This window comes from Falco peregrinus, chromosome 12 (genome assembly GCF_023634155.1).
Source record: "Falco peregrinus isolate bFalPer1 chromosome 12, bFalPer1.pri, whole genome shotgun sequence".
In the NCBI taxonomy this organism is placed as follows: Eukaryota; Metazoa; Chordata; class Aves; order Falconiformes; family Falconidae; genus Falco; species Falco peregrinus.
Genome location: NC_073732.1, coordinates 14,204,345 through 14,215,175, shown reverse-complemented (window position 1 = coordinate 14,215,175; position 10,831 = coordinate 14,204,345).

Below are 10,831 nucleotides of genomic sequence, written 5' to 3'. Positions count from 1 at the left end.
GTAATGAAAAGACAAAAAAAATATGCATTCGAGTACATACTTCTAAAACAGTAACAATACTTTGTAGACCTCCTTAATTAGTGGATCAAATTTCTCCTCCCTTCCAAGTAAATAAAAATCACCCAGGAACTACCATAAACTTTTACCTTTTGTAGGTACAGTTGAACAAACTCATACCACAAATAGAGAGCTCAATGATCTATCATTCTCTAAGCTGTTAGCCCATCTGTTCTCCCACTGAACTGAGTCCTAAAGATGAGGGTTTTGTTGTGACAGTCACGACCAATATGTTCATTTTTGGTCTTGGGACTGATTTTACTTGATAATTTTATCTGACCAGTCATACACGAATATATTCTAAGCTGGAACACATTAACTTAATGCCAAGTTTTCAGACAATTGCATTATTTCATGCAAAAGATAACTTCTTTTTGCTTGAATATTAAATCCAAAAGCAATTAGATGATCTATTTTTGCTTATACAAGAATTCTGTGACAAACATAATCTTTCTTAATGTTTGCTTGGAATAATTTTTTTGTAGTGGAAAGGAGTGGGGGAAGGCAATATTGTAATTTTCTAGACTTTAATATACTCCTTCCAAGTGAAAGTAAGTCCTTCTTTTGTGACAAAGCACCTATTTGAATATTTCCTCTCACTGCCCAGGGAAAGCACTTCCATTGCCTCTGAAGGGATTGTTCAATTCTTCCAAGAAATTATAAATCATCACTGTTCATTGTTTGTGTGAAAATACATGTTCAAGCATTGTCTTCACCAAGCTTCACTGAGACTAATCTTGACTTCTGTAGATGCTTCTGTTTCCTTCATAGTGCCCTTTTGGTTAATGAGCATGTGAAGGTGTTAGCAGGGTTACTGGTGAAGCAGATGTCATTATAGTTTTAGTATACAGACAGCATATAGTGCTCTTTTATTTGTTGCTGGCACTGATGAATTCTTAATTCACTTGGCTTGGCACCAACATACCAGAACAAGACTGAAATGATGTGCCTAGGTTAAGGCAGATGAGACAAGCTGGGATATAAAAAATCGGGTGACCCCCTCAGTGCTGTGTATCCCATTGTGGTCCCCAAACCTTAGGATTGGTAGTAGCAAAGGTCACTACTGAATCTTGTAGTGACTTCAGCTTATATCACATCTCAACCAGGGCTAGTCAGGAATAGAAATATGAGTAGAATTCTTAAGAATTGCAGAAAAAATAACTTTTTTTTTTTTTAAAAAAAGCCTTTGAAGATATGAACATTGCTGGTTTTGCCTCTCGTTGGGAAGCACTTGTTGGGTAACAGGCTTTTGTCATAAAAGGCTATTACTGTAGTAACTGAGACTGTCTTTTCATTTCTGCCTGACAAGAAGGATGCCATTTTCTTTTTGCTTTTACAGTCATAACAACCATTTGCCTACTTACATTTATGCACTTAATAGTTTTACCACTGTGGCATTAAACTAGTTCAACATGACCTGGTGGAACAACTTCAAGCCATTGAAATATCAAAACAGGCTATCCAATTTCTAAACAAGATTGGTTGCTATGAGCAGATAAGGTGAGCCTCTGTTCATCAGACACCTGTGTTGGAAATGATATTGCTCAGGTGCCGTTTTTTGGCCCTTGAACCCAGAGCTACATCTGAAGTATTGCTTTTTCTCCCTGGTGTTGTGTTGAGAGTAATGCTTGATGATTTTAGTATAATCCAGTGTTTAAAACAGGAATGTTGGCTCCTTTCAACTTCTTGACTGGCTGATGCTGTGCTTCATGGTCTAAATCAGCTTTTTTACTCAGCACAACATTATCAATTACATAGTATCTGTATGTCTGGAATGTTATTTTAAAAACTGACTGACATATAGTGGCACCTTTATAGAAGAAAAAATACATATAAAATCCCCAATCACAAGCTATTAAAATACCTTAACATTTATTCACTATCTTAGTACAACATCCAGGAATGGAAGGGTTCAAGTGACATCAGCTGGTAGTTCAAAATCATCAAAAGTAAATACTTTTTCACATAGTGTGTAGCTAAGTTGTGAAACTTTTTGCCATAGGATGCTAAGATGTTATAGGAGTTAACAATCAGTTGAACAATTTAACAGAAGAAAACTCTATCAATAGCTAGAAACACCTGTTTCGGTGTTCAGGAAGTCTCTGTGCAACAAATGGCTGAAATTGAGACTATTCCCATTTGCCTCCGAGCATGCTTGGCCTCCTTCCCCAGGCACCCACCCTCAGCCACTGTTGGAATAGGATATTCCAGTTGATAAACCTTGATTTTACCTACAACAGCTCTTCTTGTCCCAAAGTAGGTCAATTGGCCAATCAGCCAAGAGCGAGCGAGCATATTTGTTCATATAGATATGCTGGCTATATTTAAAAAAAAAAAGCATCCTAACTTGGAGCTAATCCAAACTCCTCTGTTGACTCCACAAGCTGACTTCCATTATAAGTTAGGTCAAACCTTGGAAATTGCAATACCAAAAGTGTTAAAAAAGCAAATTATTTCTATTACTGTATTAACTGATTATGCTTGTGACAGTGTCAGTTAAAGGGTAGAACAGAGAGAGCACGAATTACAATTTCTTTTAAAATGTTGTAGTTCAAGTATATTTTTGTACTGACATCTGGATATTTCAATATCTGAAGCAAATAGGAGCAAAACAGAAACCACCTGGATTTCCAAACTCCATATGTAGAAGACATAAATGCTCACAATTTTGCCCTGCTTCCTGTTTTCTTTGATTCTTTTTTTCTCTTCCTGCCCAACTTGTTTGCTCTTGGAAAGCTTCCTAATTGCTTTATTTTTATTTTTGAGTTTCTTTAAATAAAGACAATGCTGTTATTCTGCAGATGTTTAGGGAAAACCTGACCTCTGCTGAAGCCAAAGGGAGACATTGTTGGTATAATGCCACTCCAGGACTTCACAGTGGTGATCACTGGGTTTAGGAATAGAATTTTTGTAGTGTTATGGTGTAAAGACCAACCTAATAAACTCTAAACTTCTCTATAGGTCAGGGTATGTGTTTCATTCAGTTTTCAGTGTAAGTATTCCCTTCTTGTTCATTTGTGTAATGGACAACACTGAAGTATTGCTTTGGGTTTGGCTGTGAAATTCAGCTGTGTCACACAATATTTGGCTCACTAGATTTCAGTAGTTAGATGAAGAATTAGTTTAGACTGTTGAATTGAAATAAGTTCAGTTAATTGAAGTCAGTCAATAGGAGCTTTTTGTACATATTTGAAAGAAGAATGTAGACCATTTAAACTCTAATCAACTACAGAACGTTATTAAGTTCCCATAAGAAATGGTTTAAGTGCAACATGATAATGAAAAATGTGAGTGAAAAAATTTTGTTCACTTTGAGTAGCTCTACAATCTAGAATCTGAAAAGAAACCACTTTACATAATGGAAGGAGATACTTACAAAGCAGTCAGACTGAAAAATACCTAGAATTATAGGCAGTAGCAAATTAGAAAAGAGCTTGTAACGTGATACAGGGCAAAAGTAATTTCAGGCTGGAGAAAGATCTTTTTAGAAGCCAAGGAGGTGTTAATGCCTTTATTATGTGAAATGGTGCCTGCAATACCGCGCTGTGTTCTGGGAGCCTCTGACAGTAGAAAAACATCACCAGTGAAAACAAAATGGAGCAAACCTGGGAAATGCTTTGGAGGCTAAGGCAAAAATATGTACCATACAGCCAAATCCTGCCTGCTTTCACTCTGCTTTAGGAAGACTTGTTTAAGAGGCTCCTTAGTGATTTAAGTCAGACAAATGTGACAAAGCAGTATGAATAACCCATGTTTGCCACCTTTTCTTTGCCTCCAGGTGAATTTTAACCAGGTAGGAGATTTTGAATTAGATCTATAAGTGGACTGCCTGGTTCCATCACTATATATTAATACTGTTGTTGAGAAATCCAATGCCAGCTTGTTTCTGTGTACATCAATATGCCATTTCTTCAGGTTTGCCTCATTCTCAGAATGATCTACAGACCTTGTAGTTGAAGACATTGACATGAGTCAGACAGCTGTACAGTTTTCTTCAAACTGCAGGAGTGTCTGCAGTGGGCCAGGCTAAAGGTCCATCCAGCCCAATATCCTTTGCTTGGCTGTAGCCATCAGCACATGCCAGGGAAGCATATAAGAGCAACTGTGCAGTGATACTTGTCAGAATTACACTCCAAGCTTCTTGTGGGATTTCCTCCTGTAGAGATGCCATATTTCTGTTTACTAGCCCTGTTGAGTTTCTTTTCCAGATGCTCTTTGAATCTATATAGATTTTTTGGCAGTCCCAGTGCCTCCCAGTGAAAAGAGTTCCTTACCTTAACTACACGCTGTATATCAAGAATGCCTTATTTTTCTTCTGAGCTTGACATTTACAAGTTTCATCTGATGGCCACTCAACTCTTCTAGAGTGAGCAATCATTACTTATATATCCTGACCACATAATTCTTGATATTATGGAGGTTTACTATGTCTATGGCTTTACTATGTCTCCGTTAGTCATTTAAGTAATTTTTTTTTCCAGTTCCAGAAGGCTTAGTTTATTTAACCTGCCTACACCTGAAGGCTGTTATTGGGTTTTGTTCATACTTGTCATCCTTTCCCAAGCCTTTTCCCATTTTATTGTAGCTATTTGACCAGTTACACTAATGCAACTGCTCTCATTTTGATAATTTACAAAGTTGTATTTTAATCTTGCAGTGGGAGCCAAAGGGACTGAACCTTGATCAGCTGAAGTGAGCTCAGTATGGATCCATTGCAAATATCTGATAACAAAACAGACCAGAGAGGACCAGAACACATTCTCCTTCCTGATGCATGTGGGTGGTTTGGACTGAACTGTTTTCACTGGTCTGCTCAGAAGGGCTTTTCTCTTCAGTGATTATTTCTTTGTAAATGTCCAGCTTAACCTTAGTTATGAAGAGAAAAAGAACCTTTCTATTCTTCTGAGTAACTGGACAAAACACATCACCTTAAAATGTGAAGAATAATTTTTGCATCAATAATTTTCCTCTGAAATGCACTGTTCTCAAAAGCAATCTTTCAATAAAAAATTCCAGTGCAAGGGCAAGATTTGGATCTAACTCCCTGAAGTTTTGGAAAATAATCAGGTGAAAAAGTCAGGTGGAAATGACCACTCAAAAGAGTGATTAGCAGGAAAGGCAGGAATTTAAATAATGCTGGAGCAGCACTCTGCAGATGCTCACAATTTCAGTAGAATGGCTTACAGCAAGGGAAGTTCAGCATGTTCATGAGCCTTCGCAGGACTGGTGCTACATGGAGGATGTGTTTTCTCTCTCCCCAGAGCTATATAAATGATACATCTTGGATAAAATTCATCCCCGATGTACAAGTTAAAAATAGAGACTAGAAACAATTCTTTCTGGATCTAAACATTTGCACGGGATAAGGACTATTGAATATTAAAAATCTGTGAAGTAACATAAAACAGAGCTGGACAGGCATTCTCAGAGGGCTCTGTAAAAACTTACAGAAATCTGAGGTAACAATGAGGCTAGGAATGTTTTTTAAAAATAACTTTCCCTGACTTCTCCAGGGTCCGGTAATTTCTATGTATTCAGAAAATACTCTCTGAATGTGATCTTACGCTACTGGAAACAGAATTTTTCTCAGATTTTTGGTGTGAAAAGAATCTTGTCCTAAAATATTATATTTGCACACAAAGTTTATTTTGCATGAGTTTGTTTATTTCTTCTGTCTTTGGTCTGCGGAGGGGGAATTCTGCTCCATGCTAATCAGCCTGGATGGTTAATGCCCAATTGGTGTGTTAAGCATTTAGGTTTATGATGCTATATAAATAAAGGGCTAAATACAAATGAAATAAAAACATCATTACTACAGTTTGCATTAGGTTTATAGTGTTGTGTCCTCAAGATGTGCAACTGGTTTGTGTGTAGCAATTGAAGGTTATACACTTTAGATTATAAGAAGTTCAAGCATGTGGTACAGGAAGAAACATCAAAGGTTAGACTGTTATTATTAGGACACTTCAAAGAAAAGAATTTCTGAAGCCTTTAAGTTTTACGGCAGGTGCATGAAGAGGTGCCAGGTCATCTCAGGGTGGTCAAGAGTAGACTACATTGAAACTAGATTGCATAGGACTCCTTTTATCTGTCAGAGACAGTTGGGATTCCGACTTAGAAAGAGTTTTAACAGTGATTTTGAATACTGGACATCAAGCCTCTCTAATTTCAGCTGCTCTCAGCATGGAAGCTTGCAGTCATGGTCTCTACCAATGGGCACATCTGGGTAACAGAAGAGTGGTCCCTCCTGGTCATGTCGCAGCCACAGAGCCTCTGGTGCGGTGCGCGGCTGTCGCTGGGTCAGGCAGGCTGTGTGCTCCACAAAACACTTTAGGTTTTGAAGCAGATATTTGCTTTGATAATTATGGTGGTGCGGGGGGACGACCTCTGGCTCCTGCTCAGTGTCTATAATCCATTTGAAGACAAAAGTGTTGGTCTGGTGTTTCTTGTTTAGGAGAAGTGCAAAAGGAGATTAATTATATTTGTAGTTTAAACAAACTAGCAAATAAATCCAGCACCCTCTGATTTGAGCATGATCATATTCCCCTAATGGAATATTACACCAAGCTATATGGAGAACAAAATTTTTACAATCAAATTAAGTGACAGTTAAGTGATGGTTAATTTTAGCTGATTAGACCAATATATGCTCAGAGCTTGGAAAGAAAACATTTATTCCTTTAGCTTGTACAGACTTCTCTTTCCTGGAGACTTGTGCCTCAGCCCCGCCTGCTCGGTGCTATAACTTGTCAATTTAATACAATGTAACAAGTATATTCTTCTTTGGACCATCAGCCAAAATAATTACTTTGACTTAATAAAATGAAAAAACAAAATGAATTATATATAGTCAACAAAAACACATTCCCTGCAACTAACTGCAAGAGGGTTTCTTTCTGCTAATGAATTAATACATTAAATAATAATAGTTAAAAACCATTTTACATTGCTTTGATCATTCACTTACACATCATTAAGTAGACTGAGCATTTTAGTGTGAAAAGGCTGTGTTTACAAATTAGTCCAGAGGATGTTTCACACTGAAGATCAGCACATATATTGTGTTTTATTTCAGCTGCACATGACACAACCTTAATATTAGAGCCAGATGATTAAAAGAACATTACCTGAGCCTTGAGAGTCACTGAATGAGCTATGCTAAATTGGTTGTTTTCTATTTTGTGATTAATTGTGCTTCTAAACCATATTTTAGTGTGCTTTGTTTTTCTGTCCCCAGTCATCCCATATTATTAAAGAGAAATTCTGCATATCTCTCCTGGAGTCCAATTAAGGATTTGCATCATGACTAGATTTTTCACTTTAATTACTGTATATAAAGTAGGTTTTGACTTATTTCCATATTTATCAAACTATGCAGAAGAAGCAAAATTCATCAAATAAACAGATATCTGTGGCTATAATTGCAGCCTGCACTGAGCATGTAGGAAGAAAATATGAGGGTCCAAATTTCATTATGTAGAACATAATAAACATCTGAATAATTAAACTGTGTGTAAATCAAATGCTTGGCAGTAGTAAGAATAGAGAAAAGACACCTTAGTTTGATCAGGAAAAAACCTATCTTTCTAAATATATTAAAAAAAAATATTCTAAACATAATTCAATCAGCAGTGAGTAGAAAAACAAGAACCAAAGCCTTAAGTTTGTGGCTTGTTATCAGGTGAAGGAGGATGCCATGTATATTTAGGAACATATTTTCATTAATAGTAAAATATGCCTAGCTCTCCTTTTTGCACGTGTATTAAAAACATGTTGCAAGCAAACTAGAGGATACAAACTCTTACATTGAAATGGCAAGCTCAATTAAGACATGCAGCCAGCTTTGATAAACTGCCTTAAATCAAAGGTTTGAAAATGGCGTAATTGCTAAAGCAGAAGCTTTGTCAAATTTAACTGTGAGGAGTTCATTGTTTGCTTAAATATCTTCTCCTAGGTCCCAGTTAAAAGGAATACAGAACTTTCTTTATCAAATAATTTCTAATTATAAGTTTTAATTATTTTTATCAATTTCCTATGAAGTAGTACTATAATTTACTTTGATTATACACATTTTGTAGCATGGTGTTTTTAGTTATATACAAATTTCAAGGGAATTACATTCCATATAGGACTTTGCAGAATTATTCCAAGCTAGAAATAACATTTTGATGACCAGACCTGAATTCAGTGTAAAATTTTACTGATGTTAAAGCAAAAGATAGGAACATAAAGAACATTCCTGATGATTTGCACTTAAAATAGAAAAACCCAATCCATGGCCCAAGCCTGTTCTCCTCTTGTCAAATGGATGCAGTGTGTATTACACTGAAGCAAACTTACATCTACTTACTCCAGAACAAAGCTGGATTTTTAATTGAGTTTTAAAAAATGGATTTTTAATTGCTACTTTGATTAGAATTTGTAGGTACATAAAATCTTTTTAATTTGCTGGAAAACTTCTTGAAAATGCATTTTGTTATTTGGTGTTTTTTATTTTTATTGCTATTTATGGGAAGTGAAGAGCTATTCTACTGTAATTGCATCTTTTTGTAGACACTGCAGTTGTTTCTTGGAAACAAGAACTTGTTTTATTAATTTATTTGGTCTGCCCTACTGAGTATACAAACAGTAAGTGAGGAAGAGAATGATAGCAACTCAGATAGGAGAGAGATACAGAACTTAAAAATGTTTTAAATGAGCACCAACAAAAGGGATTTAAGGTAGTGCAAACAAGAGAAAGGAAAGCTAATAATAATAAGTAGAGGTAAAGAATATGTAATGAAGTTTGTGCCAAATTTTAATCTACAACCATCAGCCAATCCAATTTATGGATGCTGTAAGATAAGCAGGAGATGTGCTGATTGAGCAAAGCATACCTATTCTTGAGATGGGAAGGATGGAGGTACGTACCTCCATGCATTTCCTGAATTGAGACCTATCTAACAACCTCCCCATACAACCACCATTCAGCAGAAAAGTTAAAAGGACCTTAGGTGATGCTGAAAGTCTGGATAAAAGCAAATGTAATGCTCATTCTTAAATAAAAGAGGAATAATCATGCAATGAGCATCCATTAGCTCTAACATCACTTTCAAGTAAAGTATTGCAAAACCTTTGACAAGATGTAACATTATGACGAGCAGCTTTGGTGTGGTTAAGCTTAGCTTACCGTATTAGGGCCCATTATCTGCTATTACATCTGTAGCATACTGCTTGTGTGTGGCACTTAGCAAGCAGCTAACATGCCAGAATCTGGGGCAGATAAAGATGGCAAGGCATGCAGGAAAGTCAGAATGACAAGAAAAAAGCCAAAGCATGCTTTTGAAAAAAGGTTAGTGCACCTATATGTCAGGGTGGTAACTTTCTAAGGAAGGTAAATATGGTGAGATGAGTGTAAAGGATAAAACTTGCTTAGGTATGTTTTTCTATAGTATGAGCCATGTGTGTTCTCCTAACCCTCCCTGGTTAGTCTTCTCTGGGAGGGTAGAAAGCTACTAGTTGGAGGTACCGATACAGATTCACATTCTGACCGGGAGAGGCTCCACTTGGCAATACATCCTTTTACATAGAAAATCAAGAGAAAGGGTGTAGGTGAAACTTCTTTTCCTTACTAGGTATGTCTCTTCTGCTTAGGATTGAAGAATATCAGTAAGAACCAAGGGAGAATTTTGCAGCACTGCTTGATGTATTTAACTCAGAAAGAAAAGAGGTAAAGAGGAAGGAAGGATGATAAAGTTGGAATAACCAATAATCATAAACACAGCAGGTTAGTCTTTCAGGAGGCTGACATGAAACCACCCTGTTGGTGTAAAAATATTGAGACAACATAAACCTTCCATGATAAACAGCATGATAAAGTTGTGTCTTAACATGACTGGGCATCAAGCACTGATACCAAGAAATTATCTTCCTAAACCTTGAGTTGTTTTTCTCTCTGTTACACTACACTGTAAATATTAAAGTGCTGCTTTTGACCAATAGCCAAAGTTGCTGAAAAAAGAACTGCTATCTATGTGGCAGAGGTGAGGAAAGCCATCTGTCCTGTATTGGTCACAGTCACTGCTGGTCAAAATATCTTGTGCTCACAATTTCTGGAGTGAGGGTGGTGACCTGAAGGAAATTTAGAAACAGTGATATTTATGCCTGGGAATAAGAGAAATGTAAAAGAGCAGAGAGAGCAGAAGGAGCTCAGATAATACATCTGTGCTCAGCAAAGGAAGCATACAGGAGAAAGGACAACATCCTCTTGCTTGAAGAGAAACACATTATATAGAAATGCATTTAAGTTTACTGTCTCTTTCATCTGTTTCGAGCCTCTTCTCCCACGACTATCCTCCCCAAGGGCTCCCTTTGCATGGAAAGTATTGCATCGATGGCTGCAGTACAGAGGAAATGGAGATCCACATCTCATATTTCTGAGACCTGGTTACAATTTGGTTGCAATGCACAAAGTGGCCAACTGTGTAGCAGAGTTTATTAGGCTGTCCAGGTGTTTCCTGTCCTTCCAGGGAAGGATCAAAGTTTGTAGTTACAAGGGTGTATAGACTATCAGAGTGTATGAAATATATCACAAATGTATTCATTGAAACTCTGTCAGAGCTACTGTTGGAACTGTACTATTAGCCTCAGAGACTTCAACATCCATATGAGCAGCAAACCAGATGAGGCAACATCTGTTTTCCTGGTAAGGCTGAGCAACCTAGATTTTACCCAGCCACTTGACAAGCATTCATAGGGCAGGAAAAAGTATTTGATTTTCATTTGCATATGGTCT